The sequence below is a fragment of the Panthera leo genome, chromosome D4 (genome assembly GCF_018350215.1).
Source record: "Panthera leo isolate Ple1 chromosome D4, P.leo_Ple1_pat1.1, whole genome shotgun sequence".
Classification (NCBI taxonomy): domain Eukaryota; kingdom Metazoa; phylum Chordata; class Mammalia; order Carnivora; family Felidae; genus Panthera; species Panthera leo.
Window position 1 is genome coordinate 77,839,257 of NC_056691.1, and position 19,999 is coordinate 77,859,255.

Consider the following 19,999-nt stretch of genomic DNA (forward strand, 5'->3'; position numbering starts at 1 on the left):
GAAATATACATATGCTATCTTTTTTATTCTTTCTTCCAATTTCCCTCTAGCTAACTATGCCCATTGTTCCCAAACTCACCTATCAGTTTCTCAATGATCTTTATACAACATCACAGATCTGGAAAAGGGCTTTGGAGATTTTTTGTTTTCCTTTTAGCTCCATTTTACAGTTGCAGAAACTGAAGTGCAAAATGAAAAAATAATTTTCCCAAAAGTGTGTTGCTATTTAGGAGCAGTAATGGACCTAAAACTTAGATGTTCTAAATTTAACTCAGCCAATGCTCTTTTCTTCACATGATGCTGCTTTTGAGTACTTCCGATTATTTGTTACATTTCTTTTTCATCTTTTACCTATTCTTAATCCCTCTGTAGATTCTATTTGCTTTTGTTCACTCACAATATATGAAATATATTAATCTTTTTGTACTGTCTGACCTAGTTACCTTGGACCTCATATGGTCATTATCTACTTATGCTAAATGACCACAAGTCTCCTTAAAAATATTGGCTGATGTAGGAAGCTACTGGGCCTGTTATTACAGTGCACTCCGTCAAAGACGCTAGTCTGATACTGACATAAATACAAAAGAAATTGGTGTATCTTTTCTCAACTTTAGAAATATCTTCAATGCAACCTGCATTATTGTGACAGTCCCTGCAGGTTTGGAGACCACAAGATTGATGACATGAAATAAAGAAGAAGGGCTCTTTGGACCCCTCATTTTCTCAGTGGCTAGCATTATTTTGACAAACATTTTGTCATTATTGCTTAACAGAGGAATTGGTCCGTGTTTTTTTATATCAAAATTATTACCTTCCCTGAATAATAAAAATCTATAAAGTCTCTTCTTGTGTGAAGCCTCTAGACAACCTTCTCTCAACAAATAATTAAACATTTGAATCAATTCCAGTACCAGCCTATTGTTCACAGGTTTATGAAACTTTCCTGCCTGACCATCTTTGCCTGGAATTCTGTTATTATTTAAAAGAGAAATAGCCTCTAATATGAGCCCTTGTGAAATTGAAACTAGCAACTCTATTTCATCTAAAGAGCAAATCTAGGCAAGACTGGTATTGCCCAGGGAAAAGAAACCGGTTCAGGCAAATCAAGACCTGACTTGAACTATAGCCGAAACCTCAAAGTGAACTAAGATTGAACTCATTTTTTAAAAACTCAAACACTAGGAGAGCTTTGTGGAAAACAATGACAAGGAAATCTGTTTAAGCTGAGTGTCCATGAAAGGAAAAGAAAATATAAGCTAAGATATGTATATATGTGGTAGCAATGTCAACAAATACCAAGGTGTGTATAGACTTAGAATGACATCTGGGGAAATTTTGAATTAGGTAAAATTAATGTTCAAAAACAGCTTCTCATTTTAGCCTTCTGTTTACAAGTCTTTCTATCTAAATACTTGCATGACTTAAATACTCATGTATATTATAGAATTGGGGGGGGACCCAATCTTTGGGGTATCTGATCTCAAAACCTCCTTACTACTCTTAAAGACTAAAAATGTAGATCTTATTCACTTGTAGACTTGTCTTCTCTTTGTTCTCTTTATTCCAGAAAAATTGATCCACTTTAATTATTGAAGGAGCCAAGCTGTCACCTCCCCACTGCCCACCCTCAGAATATTTGCATAGGGATTCACCTCCACCTGGAAGAATCTCTTCTTCCAAAAACTTCCTCAACAATGTTCTTTATCTTTTATGTCTTACAGCTTATAACTTTTAGCTCAGTTTTGGCTTTTCTGTGACCCACTCCACCCCTGGACCAGTTATTTATGCTTATGGCAGTCTGTGATTTTCATTAATTCACTCACCACAGTTTGAAATTCGTTGTATACTTGTATAGTTGTTCATTAATGCCGGCCCCTCACTGGGCTATAAACTTCATGAGGACAATGTTAAGTCTGGTATGTTCAACATTATCACATACAGACTATCAGATACTTAAATACATGTTAAATGAAAGAGCCACTGAATTTCTTATATTTTGCATTTAAACACTAGAGAAGAGAAAGTGATAATTTGTTACAGATTGGATTTCAGGAATTAAGATATGTTTGGTAAATGTAAGTTAACCTAAGTCTTCTCAAAACTCACTCCATATTCCATCAACAACTTTGTCTATACCTAAACCAGAACTGCTGTGGTCACCAAATCATGCCAACCATAGCTAATAATCTGGTCCAGGTAACTAGGGGTGTAGAGTATTTATATGTTATTCAGAAGTTATTTATTTCACCATCCAAAGGGACTGTTTTTTAATATTCTTTTTTGGGGGGTGGAGAGGTAGGAAGTTTTACATAACCATTGGAAAGGGAGTGAAGGAAAGTATGGGAGAGAAAAGAAAGTAGGATTACATAACAACTAGCAAGATATTTAGAATGACTGCTCAAGAGAAATTTATAGTCAAAATAAACTTTGGAAGTAATCTATTCTACCCAACCACTTTACAGAGCTCTACCAAATTACAAGTTAAGGTTGCCAATATGGTGTGATGAAAGGAAAACTGAGAGTCTCATTCAAAAGATACTTACTCATTGAGTGCTTGGTCCAAGACAACCATTGCACTTGTCCCTGTAGATACAGCAATAAAAAAATAATAGTCTAAAATATATACTAGTAGACCTATGTACCTATTATGGATGAATCAGTATATTTCTCAAAGATTCATATTCTTCATCTGTAAAAAGTACATGAATCACCTTAGATGATTCCTTAGATTACTTCTGGCTCTAGCATTCTCTACAATTATATCTTTAGGATCGATTATTCATTCATTCATTCATTCATTCATTCACTCATTCATTCAACAAAGACTTATTGAGCTCTTACTATGGATTTTATAAGTACATTTTTAAGCACTGGGAATAAAACAGTACAAAAAGCAATCTTTGCCCTCATGGAATTTGCATTTTATTGGGGAGGCCCATAATAAGAAGAATAAACTAGAGCATATAATATATGAGAGGGTAATAAATACCATTGAAAAAATAGTGTAGGGAGTAAGAATGGAGATTTCAGGGAGTAAGGAATACAATTTAAAATAATGGTGGCCAATGTTGACACCAAAGAGAAGATGAGATTTAAGAAAATACACCAAAGAAGTAAATGTGATACATCTAGGGGAAGAGTAGTCTAGTCAAAGGGAACAACTTCAAAGGATTAGCTTACATAAACACCTGGATATTTACTGAACATCAAGGAGGTCATTGTGGCTGGTGAGGGAAATAAGTTGAGATCACAGAGGTTTGACTCCCAAGTCACACAGGGCCTGATAGGCCACTGCATTCTTGGTGGCATGAGGACTCAGTTGTTGGAAGGATTTCATCAAAGCAGTGACATTATGTCGATTGTGTTTTAACAGAATTAATCTGGATTCTGTGTTTAGAATTGATGGGGAAAATAGTGGTAAAGGTAGAAGCAGCAAGAATAGTTAGGAAGCTATTGTACTAGTCCAGGTAAGAGATATTGGTGACTTAGACCATGGTGGTAGCAGTGGAGAGGTTGAGAAATGATTAAATTCTGGATATACTTTAAATGCAAGACCAACAGAATTGGGTACCAAATTGGCAAAGGGGTTCAAAAGAAAGAGAAGATTCAAAATGATGCCAAGATTTCTGGTTTGAGAAAGTAATTTCCCATTAACTGAAATAAGAAAACCTCTAAGTGGAATAGTTTTGTGACATAGAGGGAGAAGAATTCGATTTTAGGCTTTTATGTTTGTAGTGCCTACTAGAAAGTCAAGGGAAAAGTTCAGTAGGCATTAGTATGCCAAAGCTGATGTTTGGGAGTAAATGGGAAACTTTAGGCGTTATGAAGTATAACATGGTATTCAAAGCCAAAACCATCTTTATCAAGGGAGTGAGTAGGTACCAAAAAGAAGTTCAATACTAAACCTGGAAAATACATTGAAGTCAAGTTGTCAATGAGATGAAGAGAAGCTAGTGAAGAATACTGAGAATGAGTAAGTAGTCAGTGAACATGGAAGAAACCATGAAAGCATGACCTGGAAAAGAAGTGAAAAGAGTGTATCAAGCAAGGAGGCATGATCACCAGTGTCAAATCTTGCTGATACTTCAAGCATGGCAGGGTGAACGGTTTTGCTCAATCACTTGATTTGTCAAAGTGCTGGTCAGGGTGCACTGGAAGACCGGTTTAATAACAGTGGTAAGGATGAAAGCTGTATTATTCTTAAAGGGCTCCTGATCATAGAATAGATTCTCATAGACTTCAGACTTGCACCCAAGCATTGCTCAATGTTGGATCAACTACTTGAGAGAAGTGTGTTGATGAATAATATTCAGTGGTTCATAGGTTACAGTCTTAGCTCAGTGATTAAGAATTCACATTAAGAGCCATAAGTGACTAGTTCTTTCAAGAATGAAAGGAGACCACCTCCCTAGTGTGATGGCATCCAGTCTTTAGGGCCTATTATTCGCAAGGCACATTGAGAAATAATTTATAAAATGGTATGTCTTTCTTTTTAATATATATTTCAAAAAATTAGATCATCCTTCAAAATATATATAGTGTATCTTAAGAACCTGTGTTTTTACCCCCTTAACCTTTATTGAAGCATTATATTTTCAACCTATGCCATGTCTTGGATGGCTTCCATAGCACTGACTTAAATTTTGGTTTCATATAGTTTGAATAAAACTCTGGTTACAGTAGAGCCTTTTGTAAATTAGTGAAAATTGGATGTATATTTTTTTTGTCTTGTTTCCTGAAGTTCCTTTTATCCATAAATTTGTTCTTTGTTCTTGGCGTATCCTTTAATCATCTTATGAAGGCTACTATTGATCCTTTATTATCTTTCTTCAGTGACATCTGATATCTCCCAAATGTTACCCCATGCACCCAGATGTTTTCTCCTCTTTACTACCAATGCACATTTATCTTACCTCTATGATTCCTCTGCATTTACTTCTACTTCAGTTGACTTTTTATCTTCTTCATTAGACTGTGGGCTTTCTGGAGATGAATTCAAATAGGGACTTCTCTATTTTTGGCACTCACCAGTTGTGTATCAGTTTTTTGTTTTGTTTTGGTTTGGGTTTTTTTTGTTTTTTTTTTTTTTTGGAGATTGAGGTCTTCGTGGTATGTTATTGTCCTCAATCACACATACAAACTTAATCTCCTCATCATAGGCTTCTGGGTTAAAATATTGAGCTAGTCTCCTTTCTTTTATTCTGTCATCAATTAATAATTACATTTTACAGTTTACCATTCCTCAAATCCCATTGGTATGAGATTGAAGAGATAGCCTCATACCGTTTCTCTGTTTTTATTTGACCACACCATTAAAATGTTATTTAAAGGCAACCTCTTTCCATCAAAATGGCAGTACTTTAATTTGCAATCTTGTGATTAACTACTTCCACACTGATATAGACTGAATGCTTGTAATTCACTACATCCACACTGCTATAGGTTGAATGTTTGTGTCCTTCCTGCCCCTGATTCCTGTGTTGAAACCAAATCCAACAATGTGATGGTAATTTGATGGTAATTTGGAGGTGAAGCCTTTAGGAAGTAATTCATTAGGGCAGAGCCCTCATGATTGAGATTAGTGCCCTTATAATAGAGACCCCAGGTATCCCATCCTCTCCTCTGCCGTGAAAGTTTACAGCAAAAGACAACTGTGAACTAAGAAGCTGACACTGTGTCTATCAGCACTTTTATCTTGGACTTCCTAGCCTTATATTTTTGCCTGTTTCTCATTTATTTCAAAGTCTTGCTGAAGTGACTTGAATGTCTGATCCCTTATCCCATTATAAGAAAATCTTCCAAATAATTTAATTGCTGAGAAACATTAATGGAAGATATAAACTGCTGGATTGAAATATATAACTGAAAATAGATCATGGATAATATAAATATTCTGCTAATCAATTCTATTTTCTTAAAGTCTTGATATATATTTAATAAGACAACCAACTTCTATATTCTCAGACAATGGCATATGGTTTGTGTGGTACATATCCAACATCAAACTAAGAATAGGAGCCAAGTAGTTGATAGACCAGATTGGGAGGTTTTTAAGATTGGAAAAGCAGACATACTCAGTGGAGTCAGCAAACACATACTCATCCCTCTTAAAGGAAGTTGAATGCAAATCTTAATGAGTATGGAGAATAAATAACCTATTTCCAGACAGTCTGTGTCCCTTTGATACCCAGGAGATCTAGACAGAAGTGGTAGACAGGTTTACCAAAGAATAGGTGGATTACGATGAGGAGGAACAAGAGGGATAAAAGAATAAACAAATATCCAATTTGAAAGATAGCACTAAATTGAGTAATTGTCATTTTGAAATATATATAAAACTCCAGGTGCTTTATATACAGTATCTATTTTGAGTTTTTCTAAAGTAGAAATAATTGGCCCCATTTTTCAAAAAAGAAAACTGGAGTCTAAGGTTAACTAACTTACACAAGATTACAAATCTAGAAAGTATTACTATGAGATTCGGATGTCTGAGTCCAATGCCAGAACCACACCACTACCTGGCATGTTAAACAAGCTATGACTCAGTCACAGAAGTGCAAAAATGTAACTGAATTGCTGAAACTTAAATATAAGATGGACATCAAATCAGAAAAATAAAGCAGAAGCCCAGACTGAAAGCCAGACATATTAGAGCTGGATCCCAGTAAAACCCATAAAACTAAACTTCATGTTTAGTCTTCCAAATGACTAAAGGAACATTCCTAAGCCCTTCTGCAATGAGTCAGGATTGATCCCAGTCCTCCGCATGTGGCCACACATGTATCTTTGAAAGCCAAATCACTCAATAGAGTCAAGAAAGGTTGAAGGTAGCAGGAGCCAGGCAAGGCCTCACATGAAGTAATTGGGCATGTAAAGATTAATTTCATTGTTATATTAATCTTATATCTCAAAATGTCCCCTTCTAAACAGTCACATCCTACAAAAGAGCTATACTTTGCCCAAAACGAAACATCTAAGTGCCTTTTATCGGCTGATCTTGGAATGTATTTATTTAAAGCTTTATGATCAAACTCACAACAAAATTAAGAAGCCAAGCTACTGAATTGTTTATATGTGGGAGTGGCCCGACTGGGAGATGGGAGTGGTTTGGATAGTGAGTTCACCCACATTCCAGTACTTTTCACTCACCCATCGCTGCATCCATCCAAGAAAAGGTCACCCGTGATTGATAATTGCTACCAACTTGTCTCACAAAAATTAGAAATTTTTTAATGAATAGAGTAGCTGAAGGACTTTGTAGTCAGGACAAGTATCATACTGGGTTCATTCTCTAGGCATCCTTTACTTATAGAATAGCCATGTCACAGCCAAGTGAATTAAATGTGATATTTTTCATTGGCTCCTTTAAAAATCCAATCTCAACATGCCAATCTCAGAGGGTTTCATAGGTTAGGGGTTCAGGTGGTAGCCAGCTTCATGGATTATCTAGTAATACCTCAACAATGGTAGGCCCTGGAAATCAACAGGGTGTGAAAGAATGGCATTAAACTGGGAATTCGGAGAATTGGGTACCAGTTCTAGCCCTAGCACTACCTAGCTATGTGACCTTGGATATTTTTATTTCTCTGAGTCTCAGTTCTCCTCACTTGTGAATTAGGACTATGTAGAACCACTGATTATTATAGTCTGCCCGTGTTTCAGGTTTCTTTGCCTCCTATCCCCTTGGTTCTGAAATTCCACATGTTCTGTGAATCGCATACAGATAGATCCATCATGTGTTCCCATGTTAATGAAAGGTGCTAGGTAAAGTAAGTTTTAAAAAACTGTGTTAAAACTGAAAAAAATTGTTTTTCTTTTTTGTGTGCATGTTTTGGTGTCTTTAATACACAAACAGGTGTAAAGTTTCACCAAAAACTCAGGGCAAACACTTTCTTTTTTTTTTTTTTCAGATTTCTGACTCTTTCCCGAAAACTTTTTCCTATGCTCTCCTGCTCAGTTTGTTAGATCATGCAGGCAAGTTTCTTATTTCATGCAGGGAAGATCATATTTTCTCTCTTGAAGTTTGGAAATTGCGACTCAACCAAACTGAGACTTTTTCTTGAGTGGTGCTGGTAAATTATGGCTGCCTCCAAAACAGAGGAGTACAACTGAGCTCACCTGCATCTAACATTTGTTTATTTTTTGAGAGACAGAGACAGAGCATGAGCCGGGGAGGGGATAGAGAGAGAGGGAGTCACAGATTCCAAAGCAGGCTCCAGGCTCTGAGCTGTCAGCACACAGGCGGATGCGGGGCTCGAACTCACGAACCATGAGATCATGACCTGAGCCGAAGTCGGACACTTAACCGACTGAGCCACCCAGGTTCCCCTCACCTGCATCTACAGGCAGGGAAGTTTGGTGTGTATAAGGAAGAAAAGATATGAGAAGCTGTGTCCACCCAGAGAGAAACCTCTCTGGAGGTACTTGGTTCTGGACCACTGACAGAACTAGCAGCCCTTTTTGAACTAGAGTTTTCTGCCCAACTCTGTACCATACCCATAATTCCCTTGGCCAGAGCTAGTCAGAATGGTTTTCTGTTTTGTGAAACCACTACTCAGATTTAGATAAAGATGATATAATCAATGCATTCCTCTCTTCATTAGCTACCAACAAGATGAACGTTCTAAAGAACATCATCTATCAACATAATGCATTAAACTATCTAATGATGACATTGCTGTTTCTGCTACTACTAATAATAATATAAGCTAAACATATGTGCCTAACATTCATTATACCAAGAACATTATTTTTCTCCATTTTTTGCTTAGGTATTTTTGTTACTCAATTTTTAAAGTGATTATGCTTGAATGCTACCATCAGGTAGGATCAGGTTTGGTACTAGACCCTTCATGAAAATCATTTATTTTAAAAATAAAATGGCTCAGTGAGGTAGATATTTTTATTGTTGTTTCAAAAAGAAGAAGGAGGAGGAGGAGGAGGAGGAGGAGGAAGAGAAGGAGGAGGAGGAGGAGGAGAATCAGCGTTTTGAAAATGTTATGCGTTTGTTTAAGGTCTACAGCTACCAAATGACAGAGGTGGATTCCTAGTGAAAGTCAGTCTGGCCTCCAGGGTCTTTGCAGTTTTATTTGGCTGTGTTTCATTAATCTGCAATGATACGCACTCATGCCTTCTTCTCTCCTCTCCCTCCTCTCTACCTTGTGTTCTTTCTGAATTCTTTCCTTGTTATCCCTCTTCTTTGTTGTGTCTTTCCTAGTTCCCTCTCCTTACCTTGATTTGTCTCCTTCTCCCTTCCTTGCCTTACTATAACTTCGTGATTTACAGGCTGCCCCAGGTATCCCTAAATGTTATCTTCTCTGCTTTTGCAAAGTGTGTCATTTTTGGTCTCCCTCCCCATCTCACTCTGTCCCTTTTCTGACTTTGTATTCTTTGCCATCTCCGCCCAGCCTCTGAGAGCACCTCTAAAAACCTGCATTTGTCCCAGCATATTCTGAGGAAATGTACATTTCCCATAAGGCCCTCACTTAATTTTTATCACCAGCACCACTAAAATAACTGCTCTCAGTACATTCATCCAAGACTTTCACAGCCAGAAACCCCCTTTCCTTTACCTTCTTTGCTTTTTTAAACCTGTCAGGAAAAGGTGTTCGGAAATATTTCATTTTGTTTCTACTCAGAGCAGTGATTTTCCATCCTTACCATTTCAGGGACTGTGAGTTAGTGCTGAGAACTGGCTTGTGATTGCTTCAGCTCTGTTCAGACTGGAAAGTGCACAGAGCTTCATGCATGTCTCTGGTCTCTAATAAAACATTCCCGGTGTCTGGTGTAGGTATAGAGACCGTGCCTTACCTCTGCACTCAATCCTTCTGCTCAGTTTTTTTTTTTTTTTACATCCTCTAGAATCTTCCAACATCTGGAAAAAACTAGACTCTCAGGAACATGACAAATGATTTGGAGAAGGATTATCACAGATCAAACCTCTGAACCTCTGTGGTGTCTTCAGACTTTTCTATGGAACTTAGTTTGAAGATATAGCCTGGAAGGGTTTCTGTGACAGACAATACCTAAAAAACTCAGAACAAATATTATTTTGGCCCTGTGACTTTTAGTTTATATTTGTATAGTAATCATTTTGGAGGGTTGTTAATTCCTCTTATGCAAAAAGAATAAGAGGAGGAGAATAAAAAGGGGGAGGAAAAGTTGGAAGAGGAAGAAAAGAAGGAGGCATCCATGGTCAAATACATGTGAACAAACCTGTGTTAAACAAAATTTTAAAAATTTCTGTACCTTATGTCTTCTTGCAGTCTGTTTTGAGAATATTCTGGAGAAGATGCTTCAAATCTTATAGTCATTTTGGACCCAAAACCTTTTTGTTTTCTAGAGATTATCTTATTCAACTAGAATTTTCTAAAAACATACTTCAGGAAATAATGTCTTCTTTCCCCCTTTACAGAGCTATAGAACCATCAACACTATTGATGTTCATTCATTCGTTCATGCAGGAATCCATTCATGTTTGCATTTATATGGTCATTCAACATTTTAACTAGCATTAACTCTGATCTAGGCACCAGAGAGAGAAAGATGAATGAGATAAGATCTCCGTCCTTAAACGATACACATTCTAGTTTAGAAGATGGATATTTAGATGGATAGACGATAAAACAACATGATAAGAGCAATATCGTGGAAACAAATAATGTGTGAGCATATCAGAGGGAGAATCAATTTTCATGTAAAAACTCATGAGTGAATCCCTTATTTATAAAATGCGGATGATGACACTTCTTCCATAGGATTGTTGGAAGATGCAGTCAGCTACACTGGAAAATGCATGATTCATGTAATCTAGTGATTTGTGTTTTGTGGATTTGGGAGCAAGGAGACCATTAAAAGAGAACCCATGGAATATTTCAAGAAAGAAGAACTGAAGGTATGAAAAGGGGGATTCACTGTGGGATCAGTGAGGGGTGACCAATGAGAGAGATGTGATGTCAAATCAGTGTGAGAAATGGCCTTGACTAAATGTTTGGGACCAGGGAACGAGCTCAGTAAATGTCTATGATGAATTAACTACATTGTTTAGGTCACAGCTGGATCTGAAGAGCTGATGGATTCTGGTCTATCCATGCAGAGAACAACAGTAGAAATCTCAGCGATGAGTCAGTTCACTTTGCTATTTTGAGTATATTTCCCATTTCTCATCTCCAAACTTTTTCCTCTAGTCTCTGGCTAATTTAATCTCAGAACCCCACTTTGCACTAATCCTGTGAATTGACTGCCCCCTTTGGGTTCTCTCTGTACTCTGAACCCTGTGCCACTGCCACCTTGTAAAATAAAGTCAGCTGATCAGAGCTCAGCGTGGCCCAGTGCTGGATTCACAATGGCTCTTGAATCTGGCTGCACTTTCCACAAGGCAGGGATCTAACATGTTGTTTTAGGATGCTCTTTTGGAAACTCGGAGTACAAATAAAACCAAATATATAAAACCAAATTCTATACTATATACTATACTATATAAAACCAAATTCTCTTCTCTTGTAAACTGCATGTTAAAAATCTTTAAGTCTCAGGGGGAGGTTGGATTTGAATCAAGCCCCAAAATAGCTCTGGCAACTTCCATGAAAAAGGCAACACACATTTATTATATTTAATATATTTTAACATAATTTGGGTACATTTGCTGCTTGTTCAGACAGGTTTTTTGGTGTGGATTTCTTTTCTTTAGAATTTATTTTTTTAAATATCTGATGGTAGAATGAGCCAAAAGGGGGGAAATGGAGAACTTGGGCTTCAACAGTATCTGTACCTTCCAGATGTTTGCTCTGATTTTTATTGTCTGAGATTGACTGTCTAATGGCAGCCAACTGGGCGTGCAGTGAACCACTAGGCTTGTCCTTAAACTCTGCGCATTGGTGAAGGGTACAGTCAGAAGCTGTATCAGAGATCACAATTAAATGGAGAGGGTGGCATCAGCGTTTTCTTGTTGGTAAAATGTTTTTCACTCATTTTCACATATCTCAGTAAGGCTCATTTTACATATAAGGAAACCGAGATCTGGAATTTTAACTCTCTTTCCCAGTGTCATGCATATGGTAATTGTAGAAATCAGGGCAGCAACTCATTTCTTTTAATTCTGTTAACTACGTGAGCTCTTTCCACCAGAACATATGACTTCCAACCTCCTCATTCATTTATTCATGCATTCATTTAAGATTATTGGGGGAAAAAAGGAAGTACTGTGTTCGTATGATGTGCTAGGTATTAGAAGTGTGGTTTTGAAAAATCTAGATATACTCCCAATGATATTAGAGCTTGAAGTTGGATTTACAGATGAGGAAACTAAGGCTTAGAATAACTATGTTGCTTTCCTTCAAAAAGCTAATTTCTGGTAGAGCTGAGAATAGACTTCAGGTCTTTGGAAAAGAAAAAAGAAAATTTAAAAAGTTGCCTATAAATCACAATTGCATAAATGAAATCCTATTTTCCACCAACTTCCATTATAATGGTAGAAATGTTTTATCTTCACTTCTGATTGATTTCCAATAGACAGTGGCCCTGAACACTTTTAACTGTTTCTTTTTCCTGAACAGACCCTCTTCCCAGCTAGTTTTCTCTGCTAGTAGATGATTTTTAAACAAACTTATTTGTTAAAAGGAAATCAATATTAGGGAAAAACACAGAATTGAATGAACATTTTCTGGTATAAGTCACATCTTGCTTTATTTTTTATCAGTTTGCATGTGTAGATGGGAAAGTGTGGGATGCTTTCTCACATTTGGATTTGTCTTCAGTGTAGTTTGCCTGCAGTTTAGAAAATATACTTGTATCAATTCATGTTTATAGGTGCAAAAGAAATAACAATACATTTCTGTTTTCTAATAGATTCTCCATCTTAGCAGAATTGTAGAGGAAACAATAGAAACATAGAATAAGAAAACTGGAAGAGATTTTAATCACTATGTCTAGTTATTCTTGGCTTTTGGAGATGAAAAATTTGTTTTAAAAATTTGATTAAGTATATTTTAATGGAAAAGGCTTTTAATTTGGGTTTGTTTTTTTTTTTTACCAAAAAATAATGAAAGTAGCACATGTTCTCTCTAGGAAAATCGAATATGCATACAGGCTTACAAAAATGTTGTGTATAATATCAAAGAGTCTATGGGTCTCTGAGAAAATATATATAACTCTCTAGGGTTCCATGGATCTCCCAGGTAAGAACACAGTCCTACACTATAAATGCTGTGAAGACACAGGCACTATCTATTGGATTTAATGTTGCATTTGGAGCACCCCTAATGGTGCCTGGTTTATTATGGTATCCCATAAGCTTTTACTGAATGACCCAGTGGACATCACATTAAAAGAGACCATAGGTATCATTTAATCCAGTGCTTCTCATTCACATTTTACCCACATTTATAAGGTTTCCTGTAATGAAACCTTGCACAGATGATAAATACGTAGACTGATAAAAGCAGAACTGTTCTAGATGAAACTGGAGTAGAGCAAAGCTGAGAATCTTGTCCATTTCCACTTGCCTCCATTTGTAAAACTTGTGCAGAGCTTTCAGGGAATTCCTCCTTTTACAATGAAGAAGTAGAGTCACAAGTATATTAATTAGTTAAGGTCAGATAGCAAATAAATTTGCAGAACTAAGATTCGATTCCAGGCAACATAATCCCAAACGATGATTTTTATTGACTATGCTGTAATCAAGTCTTCTGAAAAGTTTATGGCCTTAAATTGAAAATAGTTGGCAAGACCAATGATCTAAGCAGACTTCTTCAACATACACATGAAGAAACTGAGATACGTTTTGTGAAGTGACATAAGCAAGATCTCTCGGTTTGGTGTTCTTTGTGCTACACAGCATTGGAACACAATGGGCATTTGATTCAACAAATTTACATTTCTCAACCTCATAATGTATCCCAGGCATCTCTAAGTGCTATAAGTGTAGTGATTAATATCTGTTTTTAAGAGGTTTGTGAGCTAGAAAGGAAGACAGAGAGAAAATAGTTGCAATGGAACATGATACATTATAAGATGATGGATCTCTTTATCTCATGTCCCTAATTCATTGACCGATTTTGATTATACCTTCAAAATCTGATCACTTCTCCCTACCTCCTTTGCTGCCACCCTAGTCCAACCTGTCCTTACCTCTCACCTGGAATATAGAGTTGCTGATTAACTGGTCTTTTTGCTTTCATCCTTACTTCCTTACAGTCTGTATTCAACACAGTACCCACAAGAATTCTTTTAAAACATAAGAGAGATCATGTTACTTCTCTGAGCAAAACCCTCCAATAGCTTCTGAATTCAGAGTAAAAAGAGCTTACGATCACAATAACACCCTTTAGAATCTGTCTCCTGACCATATCTCCTATCTCAACCGTTGTTATTCCCTCATTCCACTCAGCCACCGTGAATTTTGTTATCTCTCAGACATATCAACTCATGTCCCACCCACCCCCACTTCTGCCAGCAACTGTCCTTGCTCTGTCCTATGCGTGATACACCCTTTCCCAGATTTTGATGGAACTCTCTCCTTCACTTCAGTCAGGTCTCTGCTCCTGCATTACTTCCCTAATACACCTTCAGGGACCTCCAGATATAAACATGCTAATCACAACCCCTATCCTAGTCTAGCTCCTCAGTCTGTGTGTGTGTGCATGGGTGTGTGTGTTAAGACTATTTTTTAAGAGCAGTTTGGGGCGCCTGAGTGTCTCTGGTGGTTCGGCGTCTGACTCTTGATATTGATTCAGGTCTTGATCTCACAGACTTGAGATCAAGCCCTGTGTCGGGCTCCCACTGAAAGTGGAGCCTGCTTGAGATTCTCTGTCTCTCACCCCCACGCTTTCTCTCTCTCTCCCTCCCTCCCTCTCTCTCTCTCTCTCTCTCTCTCTCAAATAAATAAATAAACTTAAAAACACGACTGTTTTTAGAGCAGTTTTAAGTTCGTAGCAAAATTAAGAGGAAGGCACAGACTTCCCATTTACCCATACCCACATGCTAGCATAGCCTCTCCCATTATTTTTTAAAAATTATTTAATGCTTTTATTTATTTTTGAGAGACAGAGACAGAGCACGAGTGTGAGGGGCAGAAAGAGAGGGAGACACAGAATCTGCCAGGCTCCAAGCTCCGAGCTGTCAGCACAGAGCCTGATGCGGGGCTAGAACTCATACACCGCGAGATTATGACCTGAGCCGAAGTCGGTCGCTCAACCAACTGAGCCACCCAGGCACCCCTAGCCTCCCCCATTGTTAACATCTCGCACCAGACTGGTACATTTGTTACAATTGAGAAGCTCCACTGACACACTCCGCCGTAGTCACCCAAAGTCCATAGTTTGCACTGCAATGAACTCGTGGTGGTGTACTTTTGATGGGTTTCAGCGAATGCACCATGACAGGCAACCATGGTTATTGTACAGAGCATTTCTTCTGCCCTGAAAGTCTTCTGTGCTTCACATATTCCTTCCCCTCCTCTGCCTCCCCAACTCTTGGCAACCGATGATTTTTTTTTACAAGTCTATAATTTTGCCATTTTCAGAATGTCATATAGTTGGAATTATAAGCATGTAGCCATTTCAGATTGGCTTCTTTCACTTAATAATAAGCATTTAAGGTTTTTCCATGTCTTTTCATGGCTTGACGGCTTATTTCTTTTTAGCACTGAATAATATTTCATGTCCACGGTCTATTTATCCATTCACCTACTGAAGGATATCTTGTTTTTTTTTTTTTTTCAAGTTTTGGAATTATATATTATATATATATATATTGTTATATATATATATAACATATAAATGCAGGTGTTTGTGTGGAAACCAGTTTTCAGTTTTTCAGTTCCCGGTTAAAAGGAGCACATGTGATTGCATGATTGCCATACCATATGGTAAGGATATGTTTAGTTTTGTACGAAAGCACCCAACCATCTTCCAAAGTGGCTGTGCCATTTTGCATTTCCACCAGCAGCAAAGGAGAGTTCTATTGCTCCACATCTTTGCCAGCATTTGGTGTTGTCAGTGTATCAAATTTTGGCCATTCTAATAGGTGCACAGTGGTATCTCATCGTTGTTTTCGTTTAAATTCCCTTGATGATATGTGGAACATCTTTTATACTGATGGTTTTTTTTTTTTTAATGTTTATATTTGAAGGAGAGAGAGCAAGAAAGACAGAGCACGAGCAGGGGAGGGGCAGAGAGGGAGAAGGAGACACAGAATCCAAAGCAAGCTCCAGGCTCTGAGCTGTCAGCACAGAGCCCGACATGGGGCTCGAACTCACGAGCCGTGAGATCATGACCCGAGCTGAAGTCAGACACTTAACCAACTGAGCCACCCAGGTGCCAGTGGCATCTTTTTATATGCTTTTTTTCCGCCTGTATATCTTCTTTTGATGAAGTGGCTATTAGTCTTTGGCCCATTTGTAAGTCAGATTTTCTTGTTTTTAAGTTTTGTTATATATATTTGGGTAACAGTCCTTTATCTGATGTGTCTTTTGCAAATGTTTTCTCCCAGTCTTTTGCTTGTCTCCTCATCCTTCTCATTCTATTGTATCTTTATTACTCACACCTATCAGTACCTATCATTTCCTTAAATCTGTATTTCTCCATTATCTTTATTCCCAACTAGAATGTAAACTCCTTGAGGACAGGGACTTTGAATTGCCCACAGCTGTCTTCTAGCACAATATTCAGTGTATACACAGCACTCAATATATATGTAATGAGCAAATAAGTAAACTATGAATAAATTACGAGCCAAAGAGGGCATGTTTTGTAAGTGCTTGCAGTTTGACTAGGTGAAAGTTTTTGAGGCAAAGCACATTCTTTAGAACAATTTTTGAAGCTTAACATCTCCTTTGAAAATCTGTTTGTTATTCTGAAATCCAGCTGATGCCTAAGATTGTCTTGTGTCAGATGAATATTCTCTTGGCCAAGTCAGACACTGATGCACCCTGGCTTTTCTTTGGCAATATATTCAAAATAGCCAACACAAGACTTGCTTGTATCTATTATGGAAAAGATATATGCTTTGAAGTTCTAAAAGCTGGAATGGACTCCTGGCTTTGTACCTTAACATCTGCAAGATCTATAAAATTTCTCTGACCCAGAGCATCCCTGATTTGTAAAGGAGGTGGAATATTTCCTACAAAGAAATGCCATTAAGTATTAAATATAAAAGTATTTGAAACACTGCAAATAGTTTTGCCACTATTACCCCCAATATGCTTAAGAGGTAGGAAGAATTTCTCCATAAAATCATGTTTCTCTGAGAGTATTTAGGATGTTGTTGTTCTGTGTCAGGACTGATTGTCAATGGCTTGGACACTGCATTTCTACTTGTCCTTTGGGAAGCTCCTTCAAGTCTAATTGACCTCATTGTCAGGGCATGTTTCTTAATATTTGGACAGCATTTTCATTTCTGTGTTCCATACTCAAAAATCTATTTATACCTCTACGGGGCAGCATTAACAATCTTTCTCCTTCTGTGTGTGTGCCCTTCAAATATTTATGTTGTTAGTATGTCCCTCCTTAGTTATGCTCGATCTATGCAGACAGTATTTAGTTCTTTTAATCTTTTCTCATAAATCAGTCCCTCCAGTCCTTTAATCATGCTCCCTGATGCTCTTTGAATCTCTTCCAATTTCTTGACAGCTCTCTCGTGTTGAGATGCCCAGAACTGTTTACAGTATTCTAGGTGCTGTCTTATCAGCCTCACACTGAGCAGCTTTCTCCCCTTGATGGTTCTTGACAGGCAGCCTCCCTGCCTGCAGTTCAAGGATGCTGTTTGGAGCCTCCAGTCACCATTTAAACTTGTAGCATCTTTCCCCAGCACTCATTGCAGGCATCTTTCAGTGTCCGTTACCATTCCAAGCAAACATTATGTGATGGCAACTTTTCAGAAATGGCAGGCAATAATTGTAAACTTTATTTTTTCGCGATGAGTTTCAATATTTAAGGCTGTGGACTTTGGGGAAGGCTTGATTACAACATAGATGCTAAGGGGTCCAGCTCTGGTTTCAGACTGCCTGGAATAGACTGTCAGCTCTAACAGGTCTTTGTTGTCTGACCTTGGCTAATTTACCAGTGCCTCAGTTTTTTCTTCTGTAAAATGAGAAAGAATACCTATAAAATGATTCTAAGAAACAAGTGGTATGATTTACATGAGCACTTAGAATAATGACTGAAAAATTGGAAGCACTCAATAGTTATTAACTATGCTGTTTAAAAATATTTAACTGAGTTACATTTAATAAAATGCACATATTTTGAGTGTACAGTTTGATGAGTGTTGAAAATGTATACCCCTGTATAACCAACACTCAAATCAGGATATTTTCTTTTTTAAGATTTCCTTTTTCTTTTATTTTTTTTAAGAATTAAAATAAAATTTAATGTTTATTCCTTTTTTGAGAGAGAGACACAGAGCGTGAGCAGGGGAGGAGCAGAGAGAGAGAGAAGGAGACACAGAATCTGAAGCAGGCTCCAAGCTCTGAACTGTCAGCACAGAGCCTGATGTGGCGCTCGAACTCACAAACCATGAAATCATGACCTGAGCCAACGTCAGATGCTTAACCAACTGAGCCACCCAGGCACCCCAAGATTTTCTTTTCATTTTAGAGAAAGAGAAAGAGAGAGACAGAGAACACACATGTATGTACACATGAGTGGGAGAGGTGGCGGGGGGGGGTGGGGGGTGAGAGAGAGAATCTTAAGTAGGCTCTAGTCTCAGCATGAAGCCTGACATGGGGCTTGATTACACAACCCTGGGATGATGATCTGAGCTGAAATCAAGAGTCAGATGCTCAACCAACTTATCTACCCAGGCCCCAAGATATTTTCATATCTTCAGAAAGTTCTCTCACACTCCTCAGTAGATTTACCTCCTCCGCCAGGGAATCACTTATCTGATTTCCTTTAGCATAGCCTACTTTTACCAATTCTAAAAAATCATATGAATGGAATCATAAACTATGCATTTTTTGTGTATTTGTCTTCTTTTTTCAACATAATGTGTTTAAGATCTCTCCATATCATTGCATGTATCAAAAGTTCTTTTTAATTTCTGAATGATATTTCATTATATGAATAGTACAAAATAGCGTTATCCAATCACCTATCGATGATTTGGATTATTTCCAGTTTTCCACTATTATGAATAATGCTACTGTGAACTTTCTTATACAAATCTTTTTAGAAGATATGTTTTCATTCCATTACCACAGGATGAGTCTGCTTAACCGCTGCAGCCATTGTGAGGTAGGCTTGACCCAGAACTCCATTTATCACCTATCTACCATATGTCCTGATTTTATCAGCAGGTATCTTGGATCCCTTGGTCTCAATGTCAACTGTTAACAAGTGTCCAACATCTCTAAAAAAATCTGGATATTGTCTATTCCCCAATGTACAGTTACTCTAGTATATGATCATAAGCAGTGGTGGTCTGTTAGATGTTTAATAAAAAGGGGTTTTTTTTTGAGGAAAAAATAAAAACAATAAAACCTTGAAGTATAGCATTTGCCAATTTCCATGGTGTAAAAAGTCACTCATGGGTAATTAAAGCTATCAACATCATGTAAATGAATACAGAATTAAGATGAGACGTGCACGATTTGCTTTTGATAGTAGTGCAAGTTGGCTTCAGCACAATAGTGGTTACAAGTTCCTTTGAAGAAAAAATGGGGAAGTATTTATAGCATATATTGGCAGAGTATTATAGGCTTTCTTACCAAAATGATCCTACCTCCTCTTCTCTTGTTGGCCTCAGACCAGAAACTGAATAAGTGATCATGATTGTCCATTGCAGCAGTTGAAAGCTATGTCTGATGACAAGCTCTTAAATTTGTTGGTTATATAATCATAACATGTGTTTGTGAGTTTCCCATTTATATCAGTCCCAGAGCTGTCATGATTCACTAGCCATTTCTGCAAATCCAAGGTGTTTAAAGGCCTTCTGAATGTCAATTTGACCCTGCTTCCAATTATGGTAAAACTACTAAGTGTCTGGTGGTGCGGACACT